This window comes from Lepisosteus oculatus, chromosome 11 (genome assembly GCF_040954835.1).
Source record: "Lepisosteus oculatus isolate fLepOcu1 chromosome 11, fLepOcu1.hap2, whole genome shotgun sequence".
Lineage (NCBI taxonomy): Eukaryota > Metazoa > Chordata > Actinopteri > Semionotiformes > Lepisosteidae > Lepisosteus > Lepisosteus oculatus.
This window is the reverse complement of record NC_090706.1, coordinates 613,215-622,935: the sequence shown is the minus strand read 5'-3', so window position 1 is coordinate 622,935 and position 9,721 is coordinate 613,215. Positions and strand designations below refer to the sequence as shown.

The 9,721-nt window shown below is 49.1% G+C and overlaps 1 long non-coding RNA gene across 2 annotated transcripts; it reads left to right on the top strand.

The window, feature by feature from the left end:
- The first annotated feature begins 3,044 nt into the window (after positions 1-3,044).
- LOC107077497 (uncharacterized) lies at positions 3,045-8,232 on the top strand. 2 transcript variants are annotated; one of them, XR_001478516.2, is made up of 3 exons: positions 3,045-3,495; positions 5,394-5,603; positions 8,102-8,232. It is a non-coding gene; the product is annotated as an uncharacterized lncRNA (long non-coding RNA). The 2 variants fall into 2 exon arrangements; XR_001478515.2 differs by lacking the exon at positions 8,102-8,232 and adding an exon at positions 6,644-7,273.
- The last annotated feature ends 1,489 nt before the right edge of the window (positions 8,233-9,721 follow it).

Sequence of the window (9,721 nt, the reverse complement as noted above, 5' to 3'; positions counted from 1 at the left end):
AGCAGTGAGCTCGGCTTCACAGGGAGCGCGTCGCTCAGCGAGTTTCCCCCTGACCGGCCGTCTCTGAATCCGCCAGTTCAAGCAGAAAGGGGGGCTGCCTTCTCCGCTCCTGCGCCTTCTGTTTGTTTTAACAAGCAAGCAAATAATACAGAGATCAATAATTCCCGCTGGATCACTGCTCTCATGACAGCCGTTCGATTCCGGCTGGAAAGCTGTTTTTCTGAAGTGCCCCCGATATTGCCCAGCCTCGCCGCCTCTGTCATCATCACCCCTGGGAGCAGGAAGCAAATTCCCTCGAACCCTGACTGTGATGCTTGCTGAGGCTCATGGTTGGTGCTGATCCTGCTGGGTTCCAGGCCCGCCCTGGCCTGTCGCGGGTGTCTTACTGGATCACGGTGCTGTGCCCCTCCCTGCACATCTCAAGATGTCTCACGTTCTTGCAGGCTGTGAGCTCTGAGCCAGGATTTCCTTCTTCCTCACAGCTCCTTTTTCTCCTTAGAAAGGCTGGAGAGTGGTGGCACTGTGGCAGAGGAATCCTACTCCGTTGGGCCCCTGAGCCAGGCCCGTCACCCCAGCTGCTCCAGGGGCGCTGTACAATGGCTGACCCTGCGCTCTGACCCCCAGCTTCTCTCCCCGTCTGTGTGTCTCATGGAGAGCAAGCTGGGGTATGAGAAAAGACAGATTCAACATACAAGAAATTGTATATGGCCAATAAATTGATCTTATCTGATCTGATCATTTTATGTGTGTCACCAAGGCCAGTGCTGAAACAGTGCACAGAGGGAGAGCAGGTCTCAGGGACCCCAAGCTCTAAGAGCGATGGAGCTCGTTAGCTAGTGACTCCTGATAAATACCCAGCTCTCCACTTTCAGCACAAAAACTGAATGATCCTGAGGAGTCTCTTACGGCAGGAGAGAGCTTTTTACACACCATAATGAGATTCTAATCTTAAATTTAAAAAAATGCCAAGCGGAAGAACAGACCACGCAGATTTAATGTAATATGAACCTGTCTCCTCTTCCTCATGCTCCTACTCTTCCTCATGTTTTCCGGGATGCTCCGGGGAATGTCCTGGAAGTGAGTCCAGGGGATAATTCAGGGGAGCCAGTCGCCAGTCGCGGTGTGGGGTGACCGGTGACCCCCTGTCCTGCACAGGGGGTGTGGGGTGACCGGTGACCCCCTGTCCTACGCTGCATCGAACCAGCATGCTTGCTGTTCAGCCTTCTCCAGATATCCGCACACCCGCTGAGAGAGACTTCTCAAAGCACCTGCTGTCTCTGGGAGCTGCTGGGCTCGCTGGTCTCAGTGCCAGGAAAGCGGCCAGCGAGCGCTGGTGACGTTGCTATGGGCAGAGCCTGGTGTGTAAACAGCAGGGTCCCCAGGGCAGCGACAGACCTGCGGAGCTGCAGATAAGCCTCTGCCAGCCATGAGACGCTCTTCTGTGCTTCTGAAGAGACGTCTTTCTTGCTACAGTGACTTGTGGAGGATTGAGAGGACCTGGCGCCAGTGATGAGGTCTCAGCAGAAACGGAAGGAGAGGGGGATAATAGGAGTGAGAGCGCACACCAGCCATTCCTGGCCGCTGGGATTTCTCCGGATGCACAATTCCTCAGTTTTCAACGGCAGTGGGGGTAGAGAGAGGAGCCCGGGGTCAACTCCAGAGTCAACTCTCTGCCTGCCCCTGCAGTTGTTATCAAGTCCTACTGCGCTCTGACTGAGCGGATGTTGCCTGCGGAGGTGCTTGTCTCTGTGTGTGAGTGTGTGTGCGGGTGTGTGAGTGTGAGTCTGTGCGCGGGTGTGCGAGTGTGAATCTGTGCGCGGGTGTGTGAGTGTGAGTCTGTGCGCGGGTGTGTGAGTGTGTGAATCTGTGCGCGGGTGTGCGAGTGTGAGTCTGTGTGCAGGTGTGCGAGTGTGTGAGTCTGTGCACAGGTGTGCGAGTGTGAGTCTGTGCGCGGGTGTGTGAGTGTGTGAGTCTGTGCGCGGGTGTGTGAGTGTGAGTCTGTGCGCGGGTGTGTGAGTGTGTGAGTCTGTGCGCGGGTGTGCGAGTGTGTGAGTCTGTGCGCAGGTGTGCGAGTGTGTGAATCTGTGCGCGGTTGTTCGAGTGTGAGTCTGTGCGCGGGTGTGCGATCGTGAGTCTGTGCGCGGGTGTGTGAGTGTGTGAGTCTGTGTGCGAGTGTGTGAGTCTGTGCGCAGGTGTGCGAGTGTGTGAATCTGTGCGCGGGTGTGTGAGTGTGTGAATCTGTGCGCGGGTGTGCGAGTGTGTGCCCAGGCGGTGTCGTTGTGCCACCTGGATCAGGAGGGCCCAAAAGAATCTATGAAATCGGTGTCTGCTCCACGGCCACAGATTGGATCCCAGGCGCTCTCGGGCTGCCATGACAACAGTGACCTCCGCTACACCAGGCTTCAGGGCTACACAGCATGGACCCGATCACACAGTCTGGTTCTGACCCAGCGTGGCCATCAGAGTGGAAATGACTCAAAAACAGAGCAGGCCTTACAGTGCAATTACGGTCGCAGGTAAGAGAGGGGACCATCAAGGGAGGGGACCCTTCTCTTCACCCCCGCCTGTGCCTTGTACTCTAATGTGCTGAGACTTGAGAGCTCGGCGTGCTGCGCTTGTACTGTGATGTGTTCTTTAGTCTTTGAAGGCTGGGGCTCTTCAGCTCTCTCCGAGTAACGGGCACAGAACCTGGCCGGATCCCCCAGATGAAGCCTGCAGGCTGATGTGGGCCGATTCAGAGGGTAATTAGCAGCCAAGCTGCTGGTAATTGGGTTTTACTGCTGGCAGAGAGGCCTGATGAAGTGAGAATAACACAACAATTACAGGACTGTGTGCGCAGTGCCAGCCTGCATATCTGGTTTACAGCATTTTTATTGTATTACTGTTGTGTAGCATTCCTGAACTCCCAAAGTGCACACAGATGTCTGTAGTATTATATACAAAGGGTTACAAATGATAGGAGGTCATGTCATCCAGCTTGCTCATTGGGTTTCTAGTAGCTAGTCGAAATATTGAGTCTAGTCCATTCTTGCAGGATATGAACACTGCTTTGTGCAAAGAACCTCCTGATTTCAGTCTTTGCACTAGAATAGCACTGGTTTAAGTCTCTGTGCCACCCTGGGTGTCGCGCCTTCACCCCACCACATTCTCACACGGAAGTGCACTCGCACTAATCACACTCCAGCCCTGAGCACTCCTGCTAAACGACACTGCTCCTGCCGATCAGCCAACCAGGACACTCCATCAATCAGCGCACCTCCTCCCTCGCACACTACTTAAACCCTCCAGAAGCCCCAGTTCTTTGCCTGGTATGGGTTGTTTGTCTGTTCACCTACCTTACCTTAGATTCTGCTTGCTCTTTGTTACTAATCACGGAACTCACCTTCGACTGTGACTTCAGCCTTGCCCTGTTCAGGATTGGAAACCTTCTCTCCTGCCTCTTTCTACGAACCTTGGAACTCGACTCGGACTTCACCTCTCATCTAGCCCCCTAAGGTACCGCATAGGGTCCATCTTCCTGTTTCTTCAGCGGGTCACTCATGACACTGGGGAGGTGGAGGAATCCTGACGCTTTCACCTCATTCTGCCTGGGTGTGATCACAGGGGTCCTAGCTGACAAACGCACAACTGGTGAATCCAAATTGGGGAAAATCAGCAACAACAATTGGCACTGTTGAAACTCCTTAGCTGAAGATTAAATCTTTGAAACTTGGAGGCTGAAAGATTTGAGTGCATTTTCTAACTCCTGAACAGTCTCCAGCTTTGAGGACACATGAACATCAGAAACATTACAGATGGTGGGAAGGCAGTTGGGTGTCTAAAGCAAACTAGTGATCCTTATTGGATCATCCCAGTGAAACAATCTGTCTGCTGAGGATTAGAGCTCAGAGTAGGGTTGCATTTTACTCTCCCCACCACCCACACCCAACACAGAACTCAAGAAGAGGAAAGAGAAAGATGAGAGATCTAGATCATCGCAGGGGTGTTTGTGCAGACCACTGAGAGCCAGCACAACGCAGCATCTTGACAGCAGAAGTCATTTTTCAGAAGTCATGCATGAACCCATATAAGACAATAGAACATTTTTTTTCATTTGTGATTTCTGCAGACTGCCCTTTTCATTTTATTGTCCTTCAGTAATCAAAGCCTGTTTTTGAAAATATCACTTCATGTGGCTCATCGAGAGAGTCATGATGTGGGCTAAAATTAATGAAGAGAGTACTTGATTATTGAGCCTCCTCATCAAAGTGCTGTCTGCACTGAGATCTGGACCACTCGGTCACCTGCTCTAATAACACAATTACAGGGAGGTAATGAGCTGAAGACGTGGCCCACCTACATGAGGGGGAATGCCGAGAGTCACCCTGCAGATAGCAGGACTGGTGCTGCAGGAGCTGCTCTGTGAAAGAGCCTCTTTCAGGCAATACTGCTGTGTAATCAGAGCTTTTAGCGCACATTTAAAAAGCACTAATGTGATTCACATAATAAAGGAACCATTTGAAATGCACATGACACTATGCATTAAAAGTAAAGGCTTTTTATCACCCATACAGTATATTAGAATTAATTTTGAATAACCCAAATGCTACTATAATTATGCACATACGTAGGAGCAGAAAAGGGGGAAAGTGAATAAATGGAATATAATGTAATTGAGATTAATCTCGTTTTTGGCAGTTAGATGCACCTCAGAGAAATACTGCATACTGTATATTAAAAAAGTATAGCATTTAAATCAATGGATGTTATGTGGAACTTGTACTAGCCCTCTTTCAGAACAGTGCACAATTTTAGCCACTGTGTTATAAAAAAGACATTGCTGCTCTGGAATCAGTTCAGTGAAGAGCAACCAGATTTGTTCTGGGGCTTAAAGGAGAGTCCTGCTCTGACAGGCTGAAGGAACTGAACCTTTTCAGTCTTGAACAGAGAAGACAATGAGGAGACCCAATTCAAGCAGTCAAAATCCTCAAAGGCCCTGAAGCAGACTTGTTAAGAATCAACAATGCGTTTTGAACTCAGAACAGGAGGCACTTCCTCTCACAGAGGACTGAAGGAGTGTGAAACAATCTGCCCAGCCACGTTGGCCAAGATGATTCTCTGCCTTCTTTCTGCAGTCAGCTGGATGAGACACCTGGACTGCAATCAAACAAGCTGTCTGTGTTAAAAGGATTGAAAGAAACTTTCTTCTTATGGATGTTTTGCTATGTAATGCTGTTATTTTTCATACAAATTCAAAATATAATTTCCTGATTTATATTGGTTTTATGAAAATCTTGTTCAAGTATGTTGAGTCCAATTTTCATTATCTTTGTGCTTCCCTATGTATAAATAATTGTGTAATTTCCTGGGGTCTAATTATAGGCCAATATCTCTGCCTGTTGTTGATTCTACAGTCGATTAGTATGCTGCTGTTACGGAGCTGTTCATTCCTTCACTCATGAGAGGGATAAACTTGACATCCCTGATGAACCTGATCAGACTCCTCAGCAAGAACCAGAGAGCCTGATGGATTAACAGAGACGTGGTTCCCGAGTCACTGTCGAGCGCCCTGGGTTTCAGCAGAGAGCAAAACAAACAGTCAGGAAACGAGCGCAGTTCTGAAGGTAAGGTCACAAAGCCTTCTTAATTAAAGGGACTAATCGCTGCTGCTGGTAATTGGCAAATGCTAATTGCCCATGTTTGAAGGGCACACGCTGTGCATGAGAAATGAAGGTGGTCACAGCAGATTCGCCGATTTCAAACTGTTTGAAGGTTTTCTGAAACCCAGCTCTAAGCAGATTTCTGTAGAGAATAGTTACATTTTTTGTGATTCCTCTCTTCCACAATCAGAATTCTCGAGAATGAAGACCATTATATGTCGAAGCTCTAAAACTTTGATTAAAAGTGAGTGATATTGTGTGATTACCTGATATTGTAAATTAAACTGGAAGAGACTGGCCTAGTGAAAGAGAGAACAGCTTTCTTTCCTTAGCTGATCACTATCTGGGATTTTGCATGTTTTTTTGCTCTTGACAAAGGAGTGGTGGTCTGATTGCCTAAGGCTAAACTAGTTTGACAGTGATATCTGCTGTGATTGTCAACAGTTCCTTAATGGGCTCGACAGTGACACTTGAATTAGAATCTGTTAAGTGCTGAGCAGCCTCACTGCTCTTACTACCTTTCAAGAATACAAAGAGCAGACATCCGATGTTTGTCACTTTCCTCTTAGAGAGCCTACTGTCTGCTTTTACACTGTTACTGAGTGTCTCCCAGGGGAGAATAACATCCCACCCAAATTCCCCACCTTCGTGTTGTCTGCAGTGGAAGTGTGTCTCATTACACTTTATTTTGTAATAACTTCCTTCACTCCACTGAACCTCCACACAAAGAGAAAATCCTGCTGCACAGTACAGGCCAGATCTTGCTCTAATCCCAATCTGTATGCGCATAACACACTTGGGTTTCAGAGGAGAGTGAGCAACAACAAAAGGCTTAAAAAGGCAATATTTCTGTTGTACACAAGGCTAGATCGATTAAAGAAACCATCTGTTACAGGAGGATTCGGACATGCAGAGATGTAAAAGGTCAGGTCTGCAATCACTTCACTATGTGTGTCGAGAAATCAGTCTGATCTCGTTGTTCTTTTTCCTGGGCTTGTGTGGAGCTCGTCGGGCTCTGGGGACCTGGACACTCCACTGCTGTGACTGCAGTGCTTGTGGTGCCCTGTCAGTCCTCATCCAGCTGGAGTCCATAACTGCTGGGAAGAGCATCCCAGGGAATGGGACACTTTAGGAGGCTGCACTTGCCCCGACGGAGCTGCGTCTGTCTGAGCACCCCTCTCCAGCCTCTCCGGTCTTGAGCAGGAGTGCTCGAGGAATGCGAGCTGGATCGGTTCACAGAGACGGATACTAGACTCAGACCTGCTTCACCAGATACAGTAAGGGTGTCACCATGCTGGGAGCGACTTGCATCCTGATTGTTAATCATGCGTTATGAAGATAGACTTTCCAAGGTAACTTGTTTGGAGCACAACAGAAAAACACATGGAGAATTTCTCTAGTGCTCAATTACCACCCCACCCACAGAAACATGTGCAGAGCAGCTTTGAACACCTATAGTATAGCAAGATCCATCGACAGCTCCCATTTTAAAACTCCACCTCTAGTTTAACGTAGGAGACAAGAAGCTTAAGGAATACTAGGTCCCGAGTAAGGTTTGTCCATCAGGGAAGTGATTGCACATTAATTTTCATTGTGACTCACCACCTGCACAAGAATGAATCTCTGCACAGAGATCAGAGCTCATAAATCACCCACATCTGCCAACCAGTGTACATGGCCAAAGGATTCACTGACCAGCTGGCCAGCTACACACACTGTCTGAGCGTCCTGGGTGAAGAAGCAGCGTCTAATTGCTACCACTGACCCTTCAGGTGCTGTAACTTCTCTGCTGAACACATGCCAGCATCACACTGGCGGCCAAATGTCAAGAAGCACTATAGGACTGTGAAAAATTAGAAACTTGCCAATTTCGCTTTTAAGGATCCTTCTGAATTTCTTTTCATTGAGTTATTTTTTTCTTATGCATTTGCCTGTCTTATGAAAGAGCTGTCACTTCTTTGTCAAGAGCTACATAATGGAGCTGCTTCCAGAATTCTCCATCCCTGCTGATCCGGCGCTGTCATCTCCTCCGAGAGAACAGACACGGAATGGAGCGCGTCTGCAGGACCGGGGCCGTTGTCAAGCACGAGCAGATCAGCCCGAGCTGCTGAAGAACCTGAATCTTCACACAAAAGGGCCTTTGAGCCTTTTAATCAACAGGGACAGCAAGAGCTGAAAACAGCTTCTTTTCTTTTCATTTTCAACGCTGGTGCTTCAAGCCTCGATGGGGTTAATGCAGTAATGGAGGGTCCCGGGAGGGGTCATGGACTGGAGGGGGCGGACTGGACCCTGGGCAGATGACCAGCGAGGATGGGGCACTCCTGGGCTGCAGGGCCCACAGCTGCCCGGCTTTGTGAAGCAGAGATCTAACTGCTCGGCTTCTCCTGCCGATAATGGCTCTGCTGCTCAGGGAAGTATAACTGCGCTAATTGGCCTGTAGATCTCTTTCATCCGATCTGCAGGTGGCCGTCAGAGGACAAGAAGATCAGGACTGAGGAAAAAAGAGCAGGAGCTGGAACAGGCAGCGATTATGGCTGGCTTCCCTCCATTTACTCTGACATCCTAATAGAAGCAATAACGCTGAAAGGAGAAAAATTGCAAATAATTTGTGAACGTAATAAAATATAAATCTATATTTCATATATATATAGAATAATGTGTTCCGGAATGGCTGTAACTGCTTTTCCTGTCTCTTGTTAAAATGCCAGAACACTTAAGAAGAAAGGAGAGGTGTCAGTCAGCTCAGAGTTTTGGCTTCAAACACCTGGGTGGGAGCCTTTTCCAGACACCCACAACTCTTTGTGTAAAGGAGTGCTTCCCGTTTTCCAGATGAATTCCCTGTTTCCCAGATGTGTCCCCAGCACTGGGAGAGAGCGATCACATACACGAACACCAACCACATGGACACTGATCACATACTATACATGCCAATCACATGGACACTGATCACATACTAAACACGCCAACCACATGGACACTGATCACATCACACACTCTCAAAATCCTCAAAGATACTCAAGACACTCAAAGTCAATCCAGCGGATATCTTCAGAAAACTACACAGAAGTGCATTTAAATCTGAGAACAGGAAGCACTTGTTTACGCTAACAGTGGTGGGGGTCTGGAACAAGATGCCTGGCCACATTGAAGACAACTCCCTGGAAAGAAAGAGCTGGATGAGATCCCTTTCAATGAACTGCTAACTACCAAGCAAGCTAGATGGGCAGGGTAGCTGGTCTCGTTTGTACCCTTCATGAGCTCTTGAGGAAACTGCCGATGCTCCTCTCACACCGCAGCTGCCCTGGAGCTCCTTGAGCCAGGCCTGCGCAGGGCAGGGCAGGGACAGTGTCTGTCCACACAGAGGAGGTCCATCAGACTGGCCAGCCAATTCACTCACCGCTAACCACCCCCCCCGGCTGGAGTTGAGCCCCCAGGGAAATCTCCCAGGCAGCAGTGCTGGACAGCCAGGAGCTGACAGCAGCAGGAGCTCGATATGGAACAGATCAATGCAAGCGCTGCCTGGGAGCGCGAGATTAAGCCTCGAAATGAGAAGCAGCCCAAACAGACACACCAACACAGAGCCCACCTCGCCGCCCTCCATCTGTCTCACGGGCTGCAGGGTCTGTGTCTCACTCGCACCACGACCCATCGTCAGCTGCCTCATCCTGGTGAGACACCACAGGCCGCCAAGCGGGACAGTCCCTGTGGGGGGCGCCACTCTGTTGCAGGGCGTTCACACACGAGAAAATTTAGAGATGCCAGGCAGCCTGGACCGCAGGGAGGAAGCTGGAGCAAACTCGGCCCAGAATCCAGGGGTAAGTCACAGCAGTGCTAACCACTCAGTCACTGAGCTGCTTTTATTCTCCCTTAATCTTCATGTTCTTAATGTTCTCCTTCTGCTCAGATGGACTTGATTTCAAAGTCGTTCTTCTTGCAGATCGATTTACAGTTGCTGGTTTAGAGTTAACACTTGTTCCCCATTACTGCTCCCTGTGAAGCACTACAGGGTCATGGAGAGAGAATCGTTACCCTTGTCTCAGCTAATCAGATGATAACGAGATCTAACAAGGCATAACCAGCTG